The sequence below is a fragment of the Oryctolagus cuniculus genome, chromosome 6, assembly GCF_051225735.1.
Source record: "Oryctolagus cuniculus isolate XC-2025 breed Fujian yellow rabbit chromosome 6, ASM5122573v1, whole genome shotgun sequence".
Lineage (NCBI taxonomy): Eukaryota > Metazoa > Chordata > Mammalia > Lagomorpha > Leporidae > Oryctolagus > Oryctolagus cuniculus.
Genome location: NC_142872.1, coordinates 30,610,399 through 30,619,699, shown reverse-complemented (window position 1 = coordinate 30,619,699; position 9,301 = coordinate 30,610,399).

Here is a 9,301-nt window from a genome sequence, read left to right as displayed (position 1 = left end):
AGCTCACACCCCAAATGGCCAGGGCTGGGCCAGGCTGAAGCCAGGAGGCTGCAACTCTATCTGGGTCTCCCATGTGGATGGTAGGGTCCAAGCACTTGTCTGCCGCTTTCCCAGGCACATTAGCAGGGAGCTGGATTGGAAGTGGAACAGCCAGGACTTAAACCAGCACTCTGATATGGAATGCCAGTGTCAAAAGTGGCAGCTTAACCTGCTGCGCCATGCCAGCCTCTGGAGTGTTGCACATTTTGTAAAGGAAATAAAGTAGGGTCCTGTGCCAACGTGTGTGTGGGAGGTAGGGGAGGTTCAGGTGAGCTAGGACGGATCGGGACTAGGTGACATTTGTTGTGGGAGCTAAACTATGAGATGGCTCCAACCAGCGCCAACTTTTCCATCAGTAACAGTAGCACAGGACCCAGGGCCCACGATACTTTTGGGGACCCTGAAATGTTTAAATTCTTTTAAAATCAGAAGGAAAACAAACTTTGAGGTTAGGAACATATTTTAATATATAACATTAGCATATGCATAGTATGCCAGCACATGTTGTCTTTTTATGTAGGAAACTTCACAATGCTCAAAAGGCTTAGGACCCTGGAAAACCGCAGTTTGGCCCTGGTTCCAAGTGTGGGAAAAGCCCTAGCAGGACCTTCTAAGCAGAGGGCACAGTGAGGGCCAGGGTCCTGAGGTGGCAGTGAGCTGTGTGTGTTTGAGGGGCAGAAGGAAGGTGCTCAGCGGACGGGGTAGACGGGACTGGTGAGAGATGCGGTTGCAGGGTCTGATCATCAAAGATCTATGTGTGGAGGGATGTGGGCCGGGGAGAGGAGGCGTGCTGATCATCAAGGGGGTTACTACTGACTGCTGTTGGGACCAGGGGGTGATGGGCAACTTCTAGGTATCCCAGAGACTGGGGTGCTGGCTGCGCTTGGGCTGGGGACCATGCATACCCTTTACGGGAGGGACTAAATGAAAACCCACCCACTGCATTTTCCAACTGGGGTGTAGGCCTAGGTGCAGCCTGTCTCTTGACACCCCAATTGCTTAAGCAATTGATTGTCCCCCTACAACCAAAAAGAAAACGGGGTGTGCCTTTCAGGCATCATGATGAACAGGTGTTGCTTGGCAGGTGTTTCTGTGACTAGAGGGAGTTTCTGAGTCGGGGTGCTGAGCCCCTCTGTCTTGGCCTCATTTCTGGGGCTCAAACAGCCCCTCCCTGGGGCAGCCAGACTGTGGGGGGGGTGGGGCTTCGGCAAGTGAGATGCAGCGAGGAGCTATTTAAAGCTGCCGGCAGCTCACCCCTTCTGTTCGCGGCTCTGCCGGGTGGGAGCTGCCGTCGTCACGCACCCACCGCGCCTCAGGAACACAGCAGCCCAGCGCACCCACACACAGACGCATGGGGAGGGTCTCCGGGCCCTTCCGTGAGCTGGCAGGGACCTCTGCAGCTTCCCTGCCCAGGCTGAGAATGCAGGAGTAGTCCCTGGACACCCTCCCACCCCCACCCCATCTTCTGTGTGCAGCCCAGAAAAGTGGCCTAAATTCAGGTCACCCCCCAAAACTGGCTATGAGTGTAACCAATTAGCAGCTTTCTGGGGGGTGTTGTGGAGGCCGGGGATCTCACACCCTGGAGGCAGTCCAGGCCTTAGGGAGGAGCTGTGAGCCCCGGGCCCCCCAAAGCTGAAGCCTTGAATGAGCCTCCCTGCTGGGATGTCGGTGACCTGCTTCTGTCACTCACACCTCTCAGGGGTCCCTGCAGAGGGGGCTACACAGGGGGTCTGCAGGGATAAAAGCACAAGGTGGGCCCTGGTTTGAATCTAGGCGGCTGACTGACTTGTCTGGGCTGCCATTGCCTGTGCTATGATGGGATAAAAATAATGTCCACTTGAGATAGTTGTGAAGATTTTATTTGAATTAATAATGTACAGAGCCAGCAGGGTGTGGGGGTAGATATTATGGTACAGTGGGTTAAAAGTTCTTCGCTTGGAAACACTTGCGTCACCCATCAGGGTGCCTAGGTTTGAGTCCTGCTTCCACTTTAGATCCAACTTCCTGCTAACGCACACCCCTGGGATGCAGCAGATGTCCCTAGCACCCATGTGGGAGACCTGGATGGAGTACCAGGCTCCTGCCTTTGGTCTGGCCCAGTTCTGGCTATTAAAGGCATTTAGAGAGTAAATTAGCAGGTGGGAGATCTCTCTGTCCCTCTCCCCCCACCCACCTCTGTCATTCTACCCTTCAAATAAATACATCTTTTAGAAAAAAATGTACAGAGCCTCCCCCATGCCTAGCACAGAGTCAGCAGAGTGAATGCTAGCTTCTACTTAACGTTACACCATTATCATGATAGCTCTTTTTTTTTTAATTTTTTTTAATTTAATTTATTTATTTGACAGAGTTAGTGAGAGAGAGACAGAGAGAAAGGTCTTCCTTCCATTGGTTCACCCCCAAAATGGCCGCCACGGCCAGAGCTATGGCGATCCGAAACCAGGTGCTTCTTCCTGGTCTTTCATGCGGGTGTAGGCGCCCAAGCACTTGGGCCATCCTCCACTGCCTTCCGGGCCACAGCAGAGAGCTGGACTGGAAGAGGAGTAGCTGGGACTAGAACCGGGCACCCATATGGGATGCCTGCGCCGCAGGCGGAGGATTAACCAAGTTAGCCACGGCGCCCGCCCCTCATGATAGCTCTTGAAGTTGGTTCCTTTACCCAAATCCAGAGGTCCAGTGTGGCCCCCTCCAGGCCCTGGTGGATGTAGACAGAAGCTGAGGGGTCCTGGGAAGCAGAGGCAGCAGGGAAGTGGGCCTCATGTGGCTGCCTGTGCCAGCCATGGCCTCATACACTGGCCGCTGGGCACATGGCAGGCCAGCAGGGATGACTGCTGGGGACTCCCTGGCTGCTTGCTCCCTTCCAGCTGCATACCCAGGCTCAGATCCCAGCCCCCCACCCCCCAAGGCTCAGATCCCAGCCCCCCCACTTCTTGGGTGAGAACTATGGATTCGGCCAGATCAGAGCATGTGGGAAGTTGGGCTCTTCTTGCTGGGCCATACAGTCACGTGCAGGGCCAGACCCCAGGGACGAGGGGATCTGTAAGGGGGATGACGTGAGTGGGGAGGGTCAGCAGTGACTCAGAGCTGTGCAGGGACACAAGCTGGATATAAGAGTCAAGCGGGAGACGGGAGGGCCAGAGGGAGGTCCATTCAGTGGCTACTTGCCACAACTGTGTTTATCTAATGCCTCCTGCAAACCTGTCTCCTTCACCCACTTGTACCATCCCTTGAACAGTTCACGCAGTGTCCCACTATTGTCCCATGGTCCCCTCCACCCCACCCAAACCCTACATCAACCTCCCCAGGGGCCTCTCCTGCCCCAACATGGCTCACTTGCTTTCCAGGGCCCCACACCCACTTCCATTGTCACGTTCTGCAGCCAGCCGCCCGGGAGCTGGATTGGGGCCATAAAACTAACATTTTGCACACACGTCTCTCCAGATGACAGGCAAGATGGGCCTTCTGCCCTCAGCCCACACACACCCGTGCTCAGGAAGTGCTGGGAGCCAGGCCTGCACCCTACACGGAGGGGAAGAGGGCCAGGTGGGGGCAGGGTGCCTTCTCCCCACCACAGGTAACTAGCGTGACCCCTGCCCCTTGGGCTCTGCTCTGGGCCTCATCTTCCAGGGAGCGGGGAAAGTACTCCACTGCTGTGAGATTGGTGGAAACAGGCAAGGAGAGGGCTTGTAACGATGGACCAGGATGGGACAGAAAGCCAGGGTGACAAGAGTCGGCAGGAGAGGCAGGGACACAGCCGGAATTAACACGGGGTCTGAAATGGACAGGGAGAGAGGAAGGGAGAGGGACTCCAAGAATAGGTGCACTCCTGAAAGGAAGGCTGAGGACAGGAACAAGGGGCAGGTGCGGTGCTGTGAAAGTCAGATGGCAGGGGCAGGAGCAGAGGGACCTCCCGAGAGAAGGGGTCAGAGTGCAGATGGAGAGAGGCTGTCAGGAGCCCAAGAGAGCCCCAGTGGAGGCATCAGAGTAGCTTGGGGAAGGCCGAGCCCAGGGCTGTGCCCAGGTTCAAGGGACACTGGGGGCAGCCACTGCAGGTGAGACGAGGGGCAGTGGAGGTGCACTCTGCCGGTGACGAGGGACTCCTGCTGGGGCCAGGGGCACTGATCCCAGCCTCCTGCTGCTCCCTCACCACAATCCCAGCAGCCACCGGGTGTTGGAACACCTGCTACGGACAGGTACTCAGCAGCCATGATCTCTTCCTGTCCTTTCTCATTAAATGCTTGCAAGGCCAGCACCACTGCTACCCCACTTACAGAGGAGAAAACAGACTCAGAGCACAGGGGAGCCCTGTGTGCATCCAGCTCCAGTGCGTTCTCTCTGAGCCTAGCGTGCAGCAGGACCACGAAGCAGCTTTCCCCTCACTGACACACACTCAGGCGTCCACAGGGGCCTTGGTGTCTGTCCCTCACGCACGCCGCGCTCCTCCGCCCCCCTCCACAGGATCTCAGATCACCTCCCTGTAGCTTAGCAGCAGAGCGCGAGGATGATGTCATTCCTTTTATTTAAAGAAAAGGGCTGAGCTGGAGCTCTGAGATGGGGGTCTGGGTGGGAGCAGGAGCCCAGCACCTGGTCTCTTTGCCTCTGGGACTCTTCCCTGTGCTCCAGCTTTGAGCCAAAGCTGCCTCTTGACCCCGCCCTGTCCCGTGCATGGCACCCCAGCAGGGGGGGAGTGTAGTGGGTTAGCAGGGGAATGAGGTGCCACAGGTCTATAGGGCTCCTGGCTAGAGCCAAGTGAGGGAGATGCTTTGGTTAAAGCCAGCCTGTGGGGGAAACTGAGGCTCAGTCCTCTAAGGTGTTACCCACACATGTCATTCTAGTAGGAGGGTGACAGGGAGGAAGCGTGGATGGGCAGCTTGTGGAATGCAAGGACTCAGGTCTTTATCATCCTGTCATGGTCAGAGTCCAATCACCTTGAATACCTGCTCAGCCAAGTAAGAGCTCCTGGGCCGGGGTGGGTGTGCTCGGCCTCCCCTGGAGGTGCACCTCCCTTCCTTGGCTTACACTTTGTCCCTGCCTGGCTTCTCAGAATATCGCCAGTTCTTCCATGCCTCAGCCTCGCTACCTGCAGGGGGCTCCCTTTTCAATAGATGTGCATGATGTAGTCCCTCATTTAAACCTAACAGCATCGCTAGAGGATGGTACCAATTTTATCCCCGTTTTCCAGACGAGGTGACTGAGGCTTACAAAAGGTGAGCAACCTGCCCCAGTGACATGGCTGTAAGTGGCAGAGCCAAAGTGGAAACCCAGGTCCGTCCTGTTCTAGAACCGCCCTGCTTCTTGCCATTCTGCGAGACTCTCCCCCAGCTCCCTGAAAACCCTCACACTTTGCCTGTGCACCCCTGGAATAGGCTGAATGTTTACACCTCCCAAATACACATGTTGAGATCCTTCCCTGGGGGTGAGGCCTTTGGAAGGGGACTCACGTGGATCCCAGAGCTGCTTTGCCTTGGGAGCCATCGATGACACAGTTGGCTCTTGCCTGACGTCAGATCTGCCGGCACCTTCAGCTCTGACTGTGCAGGCACCAGATCTGTGAGAAATAAGTTCAGGGTTGTTTTGTTTTTTAACATGTATTTGAAAGGCAGAGTCACAGAGCGAGAGGGAGCTTCCATCTGCTGGCGCACTCCCTGAATGCCCACAACAGCCAGGGTTAGAAGCCAGGAGCCAGGAACTTTATCCAGGTCTGTGACACATGGATGGTGAGAATCCACATACTTGAGCCATCATGCGCTATCTTCCAGGCACGTTAGCAGGAAGCTGGATCAGAAGCGCAGAGTGGGTAGGACTTAAACCAGGCACTCCAACAGGGCATGCAAGTGATCCAAGGGTAGCTGAAGCAGCTGTGCCCCAGTGCCTACCCCTCTGTTTTTTTTTTTTGTTTTTTTTTTTTTGTTTTTTTTTTTTTTTAAGATTTATTTGTGAGCCGGCGCCGCAGCTCACTAGGCTAATCCTCCGCCTTGTGGCGCCGGCACACCGGGTTCTAGTCCCGGTCGGGGCGCCGGATTCTGTCCCGGTTGCTCCTCTTCCAGGCCAGCTCTCTGCTGTGGCCAGGGAGTGCAGTGGAGGATGGCCCAAGTGCTTAGGCCCTGCACCCCATGGGAGACCAGGAGAAGCACCTGGCTCCTGCCATCGGATCAGCGCGGTGTGCCGGCCGCAGCACGCCCGCCGCGGCGGCCATTGGAGGGTGAACTAAGACCTTTCTCTCTGTCTCTCTCTCTCTCTCACTATCCACTCTGCCTGTCCAAAAAAAAAAAAAAAAAAAAAAAAAAAAAAAAAAAAAAAAGATTTATTTGTTTATTTGAAAGAGTTACACAGAGAGAGAAAGAGAGGCAGAGAGAGAGAGAGGTCTTCCATCCGCCTATTCACTCCCCCAATTGGCCACAATGGTCAGAGCTGCGCTGATCTGAAGCCAGAAGCCAGAAGCTTCTTCTGGGTCTCCCCCGTGGGCTCAGGGGCCCGATGAGTTGGGCCATCCTATACTGCTCTCCCAGGCCATAGCAGAGAGCTGGATTGGAAGTGGAGCAGCCAGGACTCAAACCAGCGCCCATATGGGATGCTGGCACTGCAGGCAGTGGCTCTACCTGCTGTGCCACAGCACTGGCCCCCCTCTTGTTTTTAAGCTATCTGGTACATGACATTTGTCATAACAGCCTGAACAGACTGCCATCCACCCCCTTCCCCAGGCCAAGGAGTTCAAGAGGTCATAGGCCCCTCTGCTGGCCAAGCCAGCCCAAGCACGAGGCAGCAGGCCAGTGATGGGGACCATGTCCTCTTCCCCCATCAGTTCACAGGGCCCCTGACCCTGGCAGCCTTCAGCCGGTCCCTGCCAGAAGCAGGCGGAGATGCTTGCTCTATATTTTATTTAGCCACTAATTGCCTGCATTTAAAAGGCATCACAGTGCCACAGTCGTCCTCTGCTTCATGCCCTGATGCGTGCTTCTGCATGAAGGGACGCTGGAGCGGGGGGCAGAGGGGCCAGAGTCTCCCCAACGACAACTTTAAAAGCCTGACCCCAGCGCTGAGTGCTGGAAGATGTCAGGTTGTCGCCCTGAGAAGCGAGAGGGGGCACTCAGGGCTGGGGCCTCTGCAGCAGGGCGGAGGAGTCAGGGCTCTGGAAAGGGCCGGGAGAGGGGGTGCTCCGTGTCCTCACTCACCCTAGCTTCAGGGCCCTGCTGGTGTAGCCCTGCCCAGGACGTCTCAGTTCCAGCTTCCTGCCCAGGGGACTCTGCAAAGTGCAGCTGCGAGCGCGAGGGCACAGAGCAGGCCTCCGAGAGCCGCGTGCATGGCAGGGAGCGAGGAGACACCCTTCAGACCTCGACTGCTTGGCAGGGCAGTGGGGCTGGGAGGGTGGTGCCCGCAGCTAACTTTCCAGTTTCATGTTGGGCTTTGCACCTGCTCACAGAGAGCAGACCCTGGTATAAGGGGAGAATAACTTGTTTCCCACCATTTCCCAATCATCTCCGGGTCTAACTCCAGCCAGATAGAACCTCATTATGGTCCCAGTCTTCATGCCAACAGCAAACCTGCACTTCAGCCACAGCCCTGTTGCCTTTTTCCTAATTGAGATCCCTAAATCCAACCCTCAACCCAACTATGCCAGCCTGAATCCAATCCCTAGCACCAAAACCAAGCCAAACTCCACCCCAAATAGCAGTGATATTTCTAACCCCACTTCCAGCCCCAGCACCGACCCTAACCCATGTCTCATTTGAACCTAGCCCTGACCACAGTGATATCCTTCTCATGTGCAAAGCCACCCCTGACTTCCCCCCATCCTTATATCTCACCCGACTCAACCTCGACTCATAACCGCAGTGGAAGCCAGCCCTCACCCTGGCTCTGGGCCCAGTCCCTGGCGTGGTCCCATGGCACCTGGACAAGGCTGGTATGGGTTGGAGGGCTGCAGTCCTGAGCCAAGCCACGAAGCCGTGGCAGCTTCAGAGTGGTGCCTCCCACTGCTCAGAGTGCCCAAGCTCCCGGCTCTCAGTGGAGGAGTCTGGGTCCCTGTGCTGTGTTCAGCCCCCAGCAGCCCATCCCAACTCCACAGGAACTTGGGCAGAGGTGTGACAGGCCTCCAGCCCCTGGGACAGAGCTGAGAAGTCGTGCATCTCCTGGGCACTGCCAGGAAATGAGCACTTGGCTGGGCTGCCCCACCGCTGTCCTCCTCACACCTCGCTGGCTAATTTCTACATGGTCACAGGCCCGGTCTAATGGGCCGCTACTTCCAGCCCGGTGGACAATCGGGGAAAGCGGCCCCCAGGGTCTCCTACAAGCAGAGGGGCTGCATGTAGCGCTAAAAGGGTGGCATTTGCATTTGTCGGGAGAGAAGGGCACTCTGAAAGCGTGGGCTAGAGCTGGGGGAGGAGACAGGCAGAGTGCTTAGCTGAACCCTCAGGGCGGCGACACTTCCGCTCTGGCCCTGGCCAGAGCACTCGTCCATGCTAGTGGCTTGAGTGCCAAGGAGCCACCATTGGAGCTCAGCCAGTGCCGGGTGATTAAGCCTGCAGCGTGGAGAGCCTTCCAAGCAGCGCTCTGTGTACTGCACACTGTTCCCGGGCCATCGTGTGGGCTGGTGTCCCCCCACCCCCGCCATCAGCCGCCTGTCTTCCTGGGGTCTGTCGGTCTGTCTGCTCAGATGGGGCGCTGCCGGGCCAGGCTGGCCGCCAGTTCTGCATGTCCCGCTGGCCCCAGTGCACCCTGGTTGCTCACCAGAAGCTCGGTGAACAGGCTGAGCTTTCCCCAGCTTTGCTTCCCAGCAGCTTCCACTTCCTGGGAGGGTGCAGTGACGGTTTCTGTCCCCCCCCCCCCCCCACCCCGTGCAGGGGAGGCAAGACGGCCTAATGGTTGCAGCTCCAGCTCCAGAAGCAGGCAGACAGCCTGAGTGCTGACCAAGCTTCCAGTCCCACCATTTGCTCACTGTGTGACCTTGGGAAGGTGTCTTCACCTCCCTGAACCTCGCTTTCTGTTCGGTAAAATGAAGGCAATTGCAGTCTCTATCTCACAGAGCCGCTGTAAGAATTCAATGAGGTGGCACACAATAACGTGTGTGTGTGTGTGTGTGTGTGTGTGTGTATGACGTGCTGAGCGCAGTGGCCAGCACACAGTAGGTCCTCGGTAAACACTAGCTCTGGCGAGGACTTGGCTGCACACATGGTCACCTGACATGGAAACGGGGCCCGGAAGAGGAGGTCAGCTCAGTCTCTTCTGGGGGAGGCCCTGCGCTGAGTTTGGTCCTGGCTCTGTC